This window comes from Ursus arctos, unplaced genomic scaffold (genome assembly GCF_023065955.2).
Source record: "Ursus arctos isolate Adak ecotype North America unplaced genomic scaffold, UrsArc2.0 scaffold_1, whole genome shotgun sequence".
NCBI classification, from domain to species: domain Eukaryota; kingdom Metazoa; phylum Chordata; class Mammalia; order Carnivora; family Ursidae; genus Ursus; species Ursus arctos.
In genome coordinates, this window is record NW_026622763.1 from 72,547,988 (window position 1) to 72,558,373 (window position 10,386).

The 10,386-nt window shown below is 35.6% G+C and overlaps 1 long non-coding RNA gene across 1 annotated transcript; it reads right to left on the reverse strand.

Moving 5' to 3' along the window:
* Positions 1 to 2,767: 2,767 nt before the first annotated feature.
* On the reverse strand, positions 2,768 to 10,005 carry LOC130544527 (uncharacterized). The gene is made up of 3 exons (XR_008960861.1): positions 9,956 to 10,005; positions 4,841 to 4,959; positions 2,768 to 3,019 (listed from the first exon to the last, which is right to left on the reverse strand). It is a non-coding gene; the product is annotated as an uncharacterized LOC130544527 (long non-coding RNA).
* Positions 10,006 to 10,386: the final 381 nt, after the last annotated feature.

Consider the following 10,386-nt stretch of genomic DNA (forward strand, 5'->3'; position numbering starts at 1 on the left):
AAGCAGGCTCCTAGCAGAGCAGGGAGCCCAATGCGGGGCTCAATCCCAGGACCCTGGGATCACGCCCTGGGCTGAAGGCAGACACTTAATGACTGAGCCACCCAGGCGTTCTGTGTGTGTGGCAATTTTAAAACAATCAGTAATTTTTAGTGGAAACAACTTGACCTAAAATCTTTCACAGAATTTTGAGATCCATTGAAACAAAGTTTAATAAGAAAAAAATTCTGTTATTCAGCCTGATCTATTAGAAGCCTGATCAAAGAACAAAGGAACAACAGGAATCTTCTGAGTGATGGATAACTTAATTATTTTGATTATGGTAATGGTGCCATGGGTGTTCACATATGCTACAACTTGTCAAATTATATACTTTAAATATGCACAGTTGATTGTCTATCAACTATATCTTAAAGATAAATTTCTCTGGCTACGATGCAATTAAGTTAGAAATTTATAATAAAAAGAAAGGAAAAACCCATTAAAACATTTCTAAAAATTCATGGGTCAAAGAAAAAAACTGTGATAAAATTTTAAGATTCTTTAGAATTAAACAATGAAAACAGTATAAACTTTATCAGATGCAGCTAAAGTGTTACTGATTATTGTCTTAAGTGCTTACAAAAGAAAATGAGGATTTGATTTTAAAATCTAACTTAAAAAAAACAGAAATTAATGAAATGGAAAATATACATATAAAGGGAAAAATCAGGAAGCAAGAGTTGGTTCCTTAAAATGACTAATTAGACAAACCTCTGGCAAGTTTAATCAAGGGGAGAAAAGAGGAAAAAATAAAAGAATTGAAAAAGGAAACAAGATGCTGTAGATATTAAAAACATAAAAGGATATTATGATCCACTCCAGCCAAGATGGAGTAACAGGGACCAGATTTATGATCCTTCCTAAAACAAGCAAAAAACCAGACAAAACATATGAAAAAACAGTTTTCAAGACACTGGACATCAAAGAACAAAGGGCAGTGTTTCCTAAGAGACAGAAAACAAGAGACAGAACAGAGATGACAAATACAGAAATGAGGAAGTCCTGTGATAGCCCCAACTTACTATATTGAGAGTTTCCAGTCCATGATGCAGGGAGGGGGAATCAAGGTGGAGTCCAGCAGATTCCTCAAGTTGCTAAGTTGATTCTTCAAGAATAAAGAGCTGAGGGGTGCCTGGGTGGCTCAGTCAGTTAAGTGTCTGCCTTCAGCTTAGGTTATGATCCAAGGGTCCTGAGATTGAGCCCCGCATCAGGCACCCTGCTCAGTGGGGAGTCTGCTTTTCCCTCTGCCTCTCCCTAGGCGTGTGCTCTCTCTCTCGCTCACTCTCTCTCTCTCAAATAAATAAATAAAAATCTTAAAAAAAAAAAAAAAAAAGAAAACAGAGCTGAGAGTCCTGGGAGACCAAAGAAGCTATAGTTTGCAGGACAGAGTGTCTGACTCAAGAGAGTTTCACAGAGAGAGCTTAGGATGTCTGCACATGCATGGAGGAAACCACCTGAGGCCAGAGAAAGGAACATCTGAAGGCGTTTAAGGAAAGAGTGCCTGGAGCTCACAAAGGCATAGTGCCTGTTACCACTAGCCAGTTCAGAAAAAAATCTCATAATTCACGGGAACTGGGTAGAATACTCTGAAAGGACTGCAAAGGAAAATGAGAAAACTTCTGGGGATAATGGGTAATGTTCACTCTCTTGATTGTGGTGATGGTCTCAGGGATGTTTGCAAATGTTAAAACTTATCAAATTGAAAAAAACACAAACTTTACACTTTTATATGTGCAGTTTATTGTCTGTTAATTATATCTCAAAAAACTGTTAAACTTTAAAAATGGAATCTAGAACATAAAAGTATAGTACATGTAATAGTTCATAATATATCCTCAATAAATATTTATTAGTTTTTTCATACAAATAACTTTATACAATAAATTTGAAAACTTATATGAAGTAGATGAATTCCTAGAGATATGTAACTTACAAAATCAACTCAAGAAAAAGGAGGAAAACTGTGATTATATCCTTTAAAGAAATTAAAGCAGAATTTAAGAACTGTTTCAAAAAGAAAAGTGCTGGGGTGCCTAGATGGCTCAGTTGGTTAAATGGCTGACTCTTGATTTCCGCTCAGGTCATGATTTCAGGTTGTGAGATTCAGCCCCAAATCTGGCTCCTGCTGGGTGTGGGGCCTGCTTGGGATCCTCTCCTTCTCCCTATGTCTCTCCCCACTCCCTCTCTATCTCTCTCTCAAAATATAGTACTGTGCCTCCCAAATTTTTATAGCCATATTTTAGCAAATAGTCAAAGTAGAATAAATAAAAAGCCAAATATAACAAACTAAGAATAAAGCCATATACTCAATACTCGCTATATATATAAAACACACTAACTCAACAATTAAGAGGAAAAAATCCAATCTTAGTGGAAGAGTATCATAATTACCTCAATAATTGATAGATAAAGCAGAAAAAATCAATACGGATAATGATGACTTAAACAATAACTTCAATCCTTAAGACAACTATTTTCAGGAAATAGAAATAAAACTCTCACCTCATTTGATGATGCTAAAATACCTTGATAGGAGATCTGTCACAAAAAAGAAAAAATTCCAGATCAATCTCATCCACGGACATAGATGCAAAAATCCTGAACAACAATGAGTACAAACCTGTCAATGCATAAAAGTTATTAGGATTTTTTTTTCAGAAATAAAAGATTGAGGAGACTTGGCTCTATACACCCCTGGAAATAAACCTAGGAAATCCCTTTCATGAAGATGATGACTAAGGTAAAGAAGGAAGCCCCTGCCCCTCCCAAAGGTGAAGCCAAAGCAAAAGCTTTGAAGGCCAAGAAAGCAGTGCTGAAAGGTGTCCACAGTCATACAAAAAACATCCAGATGTCACCTACATTCCGAGGGTCCAAGACACTGCATCTCCAAGGCAACCCAAATATTCTTGAAAGAGTGTCCCCAGGAGCAACAAGTGTGACCACTATGCCATCATCAAGTTCCCCCTGACTATGGAGTCAGCTATGAAGAAAACAGAAGACAACAACACACTTGTTTTCATTGTGGATGTCAAGGCCAACAAGCACCAGATCAAACAGGCTGTGAAGAAGCTCTAATAACATTGATGTGGCCAAAGTCAATACCCTGATCAGGCCTGATGGAGATAAAAAGGCATATGCTTGACTGGATCCTGACTATGATGCTTTGGATGCTGCCAACAAAATTGGGATCATCAAAACTGAGTCTAGCTGGCTAAATCTAAATCTAAATTTTTTCACCATAAAAAAAAGAAATAAAAGTTTGATCTAACATCGTCATATGTATTATAACATATTGTTTAGAGATACATACATATGCTATAATTAATGCCAAAATGTCAAACACAATCCCTGTAAGATCAGGAACAAGGATATCCACTACCATGACTTTTATTATATTCTCTATTTTATGACAAAGATATTCACTATCATGACTATTCAATATTGAACCAGAGATCATAACCAGTGTGGTAAGAATAAAACAGAGACATTTGTAATGATGTGAATGGAGCTAGAGAGTAATTTGCTAAGCGAAATAAGGCAGTCAGAGAAAGACAAATACCATATGATTTTACTCATATGTGGAATTTAAGAAACAAAACAAATGAACATGGTGGGGGGCCAAGGGAGAGAGGAAAACCAAGAAACAGACTCTTAACTGTAGAGAACAAACTGATGGTTATCAGAGGGGAGGTGGGTATGGGGATGGATGAAATAGGTGACAGGGATTAAGGAGTGCACTTGTGATGAGCACCCAGTGGTATATGGAAGTGTTGAATCACTAAATTCTACACCTGAAACTGATATTACACCATATGTTAACTGGGATTTAAATAAAAACTTGGAAGAAAATAAATAAATAAATAAATAAATAAATAAATAAATACCCTCTCCACCCCCCGAAAAAAGAATTAAATGAAAAAAGAAAAGAAATGGCATAAGCATTAAAAAGGAAAAACCAAAACTTTCACTTGAAGATAATACAATTTCCAACACGGAATAACTTAAAAGATCTCTAGACAAACTATTGGATTTAATTAATAAGGTTTCTGGATTAAAAAATCAACAAACAAAAGTGAATTGCATTTCTAAATATCAGAAACGAGTTAGAAAAAATAATTTTAAAAGTACCATTTACAATAGCAATAAGACAAAATACCTAAATACCTAGGAGTAAATCTTTTTTTTAGATTTTATTTATTTTTTAAAATTCAATTTAATTAACATATAGTGTATTATTAGTTTCAGAGATAGAATTTAGTGATTCATCAGTTGCATATAACACCCAGTTTTCACTGCATCAAGTGCCCTCCTTAATGCCCATCACCCAGTTACCCCATCCCCCCATCTATCTCCCCTCCAGTAACCCTCAGTTTGTTTCTTAGAGTTGAGTCTCTTACTGTTCTCTACCTCTCTGTTTTTGTCTTGTTTCCTTCCTTTCCCCTATGTTCATCTGTTCTGTTTCTTAAATTCTACATATGAGTGAAATCATATGATATTTGTCTTTCTCTGACTGACTTATTTTGCTTAGCATAATACCCTCCAGTTCCATCCACATCACTGCAAATGGCAAGATTTCATTCTTTTTGATGGCTGAGTAATATTCCATTGTATATGTACACCACATCTTCTTTATCCATTCATCTGTTGATGGACATCTGGACTCTTTCGATATTTTGGCTATTGTGGACATTGCTGCTAGAAACATTGGGGTGCATGTGCCCCTTCGAAACACTATGTTTGTATCCTTTGGATAAATACCTAAAAGTACAATTGCTGGGTCATACAGTATCTCTATTTTTACCTTTTTGGCGAACCTCCATACTGTCTTCCAGAGTGGCTGCACCAGTTTGCATTTCCACCAACAGTGTAAGAGAGCTCCCTTTTCCCTAGGAGTAAATCTTGAAAACAGATGTCCAAGTCCTTCATGGGAAAATTAAGAAATTTTATTGAAAAACCTTAAGTAACATCTAAGTAAAATGGAATGATAATACATGATGCTCATGGATTTTAAAAAAACAATATAAGAAGTGAGAACACAAATGGAATGCAAATATATCTAAAGATACTCAACTTTTTAGTAATCTGGGAAATGTAAGATGAAATCACAATGAAACACCACTGAACATCTACCATATTCATAAACATGTGGCTGATGTCTGTGAGCAATATCAAACTCCAGAATTAGACTGACCACTCAGGCATGGACCACCACTGGTGGCCTACATGTAACACTGTGGTTTGGAGATATGGGTGCTTCCTGTGGCTGGCTGGCCCCTAAGAGGAAAAAAGGAGGAAGGCCAAGGCTCTGATTGCCCAGTTTCTGCTCCTAAGTTCATGATCAGGTAGGTCACTTCTCTTTCCCATGGTAGAGTATGGGGATAGAAAAGAGTCAGGAGGATTATGTTAATTGACCCCCCTTCAACTAGAAGAAAATTCCGGGCTAGGGAATAAATGCCACTACTAAAGATAGCCATGTTATTGTTAAGGCAAAACAAGTTTCCCCTGGGACACCTTGGTGGCTCTGTCGGTTAAGCGTCTGCCTTTGGCTCAGGTTATGATCCCAGAGTCCTGGGATCGAGCCCTCCATCGGGCTCTCTGCTCAGCGGGGAGCCTCCCTCTCCTTTCCCCTCTCCCTTTCCTCCTGCCTGCCGCTCTGCCTGCTTGTGATCTCTCCCTCTCTTCAAATAAATAAAATCTTTAAAAAACAAAAACAAAAAAACCCAAGTTACCCCCACAATGGTATAGTTATTTTTACAGGGATGGGTAGCCAGCATGTACAGTAATTCTACAGCAACAGTTGATTACTTGAGGTTTATCAGCACCATAACCAAGTACCATCGAGTTCAAAAGACTAAGGAGACACCAGAATTTAAAGAAACAGTATATATTCCCTTGCACTTTAGAGAACCATTCTAAATATATAATTTGGCAGTTACTTTTAATAATTTTTAAATTAGAAAATCTTACTAGGGGAATAATTATCACAATGCATGTGGCACAAAATTCAAAGGGTATAAAGTGTGTACAGTGAAATCTTTCCCCTGCCCTGGCAATTATTCTTAAGAGTTGTTTTTCTAATTATATATCATCAGAGATGTGTTTTATTTCATTTGCTCTTTCCTCTTGATTTGATGAACACAAAGTCCTCAATTTACAAATGAACTTTTGGAGCATAATTTGCTTTCAAGGCTTTTGGAATTCAGACTACATAGTAAATTTCTGTTTCTAGTTTCTTTAAGGACGCTCACTAGCTTTTAATTACACCTCAAATGTAGAACATGAAATACTGTAACACCTAATGCATTTAATCACATGGTTTCTATATGAAATTGTGTTCCGAATTCTAACTGAGACTTACTCCAAAATCCCAGCAGAGACCATCCTTCTTCTCTCCCAATCTCTATACCAGATAGAACTTTCGAGCTAATCCTCTGGGAAGTGGGGGGCAAAAGATGTATGTATGGTGGTGGACAGGGTAGTAATGCAACTTCTGGGCAGGTAACAATATACACCATGGGAACCACCTGCCAAATGAAGATTTGGTAATTGGACCACAGTGTCACTGATAGCACTGCAGGGGCAGGAGACACAGCACTCATGAGTCCCACAAGCTGTAATTTTGTTCTGGAGTATCAGGTCAGAAGTAGCAACCACTGTCATGCATATAAGTATCTTAAAGAGACAATGGAAACTATTGACAATCTTTTAATCATACACAAACGGTTCCTTTCCTACCTCTTAATTTTAATGTACACAACTTGAAAAGGAAATATTTTTCATAGTCATTTTTTTTTTTTTTACTTTACTTCAAAGTATGATTATTTATAGTATGTTACAAAACCAACTGACCATCATGATGTAAGACAACTGTTTTGGTTAGGAAATCCAGAGTATACATATTTACAGTCTCTTACTCCAGAAATTGAGTTAGAACTGTCAAGTAATGAAGCCAAACATTTTCTTTTCTCACTCACTCAGTGCATTGACCAGATACATTAGGGCAGGGAATATGCTTAGAAAGCAGTCACATAGTCTGGTGGAATGAAGCCGACCTGGAAATGAGCAAGGTTCGCAAAGTGATACAAAGAAGGAAGTAGCAAATTCTATCTGGAGCTGGGAGTGGAGGTTGGAAAGAGGAGGGCACTCAGGAGACTTCAGTGAGTGTGACACTTGAAAGGAAAACCTTCTATTTCCTGTAAAGAGCATGTCATGCACAGAGCAAAGGGACAGAGCTTTGCCAGGGAGCTACAGTTAGGTGGAGCTTCACCGACATAAGGGATGTGTGATGGAATCTAGCATGAGGTGAGCCAGGAGGCTCCAGACCATCCAGATATATGTGCAAATGCCTTGCATATTACCTTGTCCATCACACTCCTCTGAAATCTTAAAACACACACTCACACATTTTTAGTTATTGTTACTCCTATTACTAACTCCTATTACTAAAAAGCTTTATATACTTATTGTTAATAAATCAAACAGAAGATTATAAGATAAAAAGTCAAAAGTTGCTCTCTCCACCTTCATACCTAAACTGAGCCCTGTTCAACTTGTGGCATGTTTTTTTTTCATTGGTAGAATATATTATAAGATCTTAGCAATACCAAGATATATGGGTATTAACTATTTCTTTAAAATTTATTTGAGGGGCGCCTGGGCGGCACAGTGGTTAAGCGTCTGCCTTCGGCTCAGGGCGTGATCCCGGCGTTATGGGATCGAGCCCCACATCAGGCTCTTCCACTATGAGCCTGCTTCTTCCTCTCCCACTCCCCCTGCTTGTGTTCCCTCTCTCGCTGGCTGTCTCTATCTCTGTCGAATAAATAAATAAAAAAATCTTAAAAAAAAATAAATAAAATTTATTTGAGATTTGTAAAATCAGAAACAGATATGTCTTATATCTTCAGGAATCTGGTAATTTTTTTCTGTGTACATATAATACATACAAGTAATTTATCAATTATGGATGGTGGAATTTTTCAAACCCATACAAAAGTGGAGATAATAATATAGTGAACTTCTAAATTCTAATCATCCAGCTACAATGACTAGTAATATTTTCTTTTCTTAATTCTACAATCTACACCTCCCTTTTTTTTGCTGGAGTTTTAAACACTGATTTCAATTTAAATCTTCAATTTACATCTTTTACAGATAAATAATAAGTATTAATAAGGACTTCAACTCATATCTTTCACAGATAAGTATTTTAAATACATTTACAATACCACTGTCATACATAGCAAAATTAACACTTATTATCATGTAATATTTATTCTGTGTGCATTATTCTTACCACTAACTAAAAAATGTCTTTTACCTTGATTTGTTTGGATTAGGATCCAAATAATATCTACATATTGCATTGATTTGAGACACAACTTCTATCATTTATTAATTTTGTATCTTCACTTGCATCTATTTCTGGATTTGCTTCTCATTTCCATGGTCTTTCTATCTAATCATGTACCAATACAACATTGTTTCGATTATGCAGATTTATATGTTCTAATACTTAGTAGTACTTTTTCCACCCTCATTTCTTTTCGTGGGGCTTTTCTGACTATTCTTTTTACTTGTATTTTCAGATAAATTTTGTAATCAACTTGTCTAGATTTAGAAAAAAATCTGATGGTAATTTTATTAAATTTATAAATTAACTTAGGGAAAATATACATCTTTATGACATAAAGCTTCCTGTCCATGAATATAATGCATCTTTTTATTTTTCAAATCTATTTTTGTGTCACCAGGAGTGTTTCATCATTTTTCTTATATAGATTTTACCTATTTCTTATTAAATTTATGCCCCAGTATTATATATTTGCTCTTTGAAATAGGGTTGCTCTTCCATTATTTCTTCTGTTTATTGTTTATTTACACAAAGCTATTGACTTATTTATACTAATTTTATATGCTACTTTTTTACTAAATTCTCTTATAATTTCTATTAATTTTTCCATTTTTTTGTTTTCCAGATATATATTCAAGTTATCTGCAGAAAGAAGTTTTTTTTGTTTTTTGTTTTTGTCTTCCTTCCAATTCTTGTGCAATTAAATGCTTTCTCTTATCTAAGGGGGAATGAAACATGAGAGACTATGGACTATGAGAAACAAACTGAGGACTTCAGAGGGGACGGGGGTGGGGGAATGGGATAGACCGGTGATGGGTAGTAAGGAGGGCACGTATTGCATGGTGCACTGGGTGTTATACACAACTAATGAATCATCGAGCCTTACATCGGAAACCGGGGATGTACTGTATGGTGACTAACATAATATAATAAAAAAATCATTAAAAAAAAGAAAAAAAAATGCTTTCTCTTATCTAATTGCATTGGCTAATACCTCTGTTTCCAATGATAAATAGTAATGGACATGGTGGTCATCTTTGTCTTTCTACTTTTAGTAATGTTTTCCCATTCAATAAGAAGCTGGCTAATAGGCTGAATTATCCCTCAATTCCTAGTTAATTAAATAGTTTTAATATGAATGAATATTAAATTTTATTAAATGCCTTTTTTGGCATTTATGAAGGCAATAATCCGATTTTTCTCCCTACCTTTATTAATATGATAAGTCAGATTAACTGATGTCCTATTATGGAAAAACTCTTGTATCCTTGGAAATGCACTTTGTAAATATATATCATTTTTAAATATGCTGTTGGTTCTCTGTGCTAACATTTAAGATTTTTTTTTACATTCCATAAGTGGGATTGGTTTTCTTTCTTCTCCTGTGCTCTGAACTGGATTAAATAGCATTGGGATGATCTCATCTTCTATGGTTTGATAGAATTCCCCTGTGAATCTTTTTTTTTTTTTTAAATATCAGATTCCTCAGCTCCACCTTAGTTCTACAGAGTTTGGGACCCAGAGTGTGGGCCCTCTTCTCGTACACCTATTGCCAGTGATACTCACCCATGGATTTTGCATTTTGGAACCACCATAGGATTTGGGGATGATGAATCTTCCAAGAATTGAGTATAATATTAATACCAAACCTAACAAAGATCACACAAAAAGAAAATTATAGACCAATCTCATTTATTCTGTGAATATACTAAAAATCACTGAATTGTATACTTTAAATAGGTTATGTGAACTATATCTCAATAGAGCATTTTTTTTCCTTTTTAAGAAGAAAGATTACCATACAATGATTCCTAAATATCTCACTTAGGGGACTGAATGATGGTGCCACTTACTAATACTAGAAGTAGAGAAAGATGAATAGCTTTGGAAGGAAAGCTACTGAGTTCAGCTTCAGACAGGCTGTAAATTGTAACTGAAGCTATGGAAGGCGATAGAGTTACAGAAGACAGAGAGAAGCTCATAAAGTAGAATCAAGG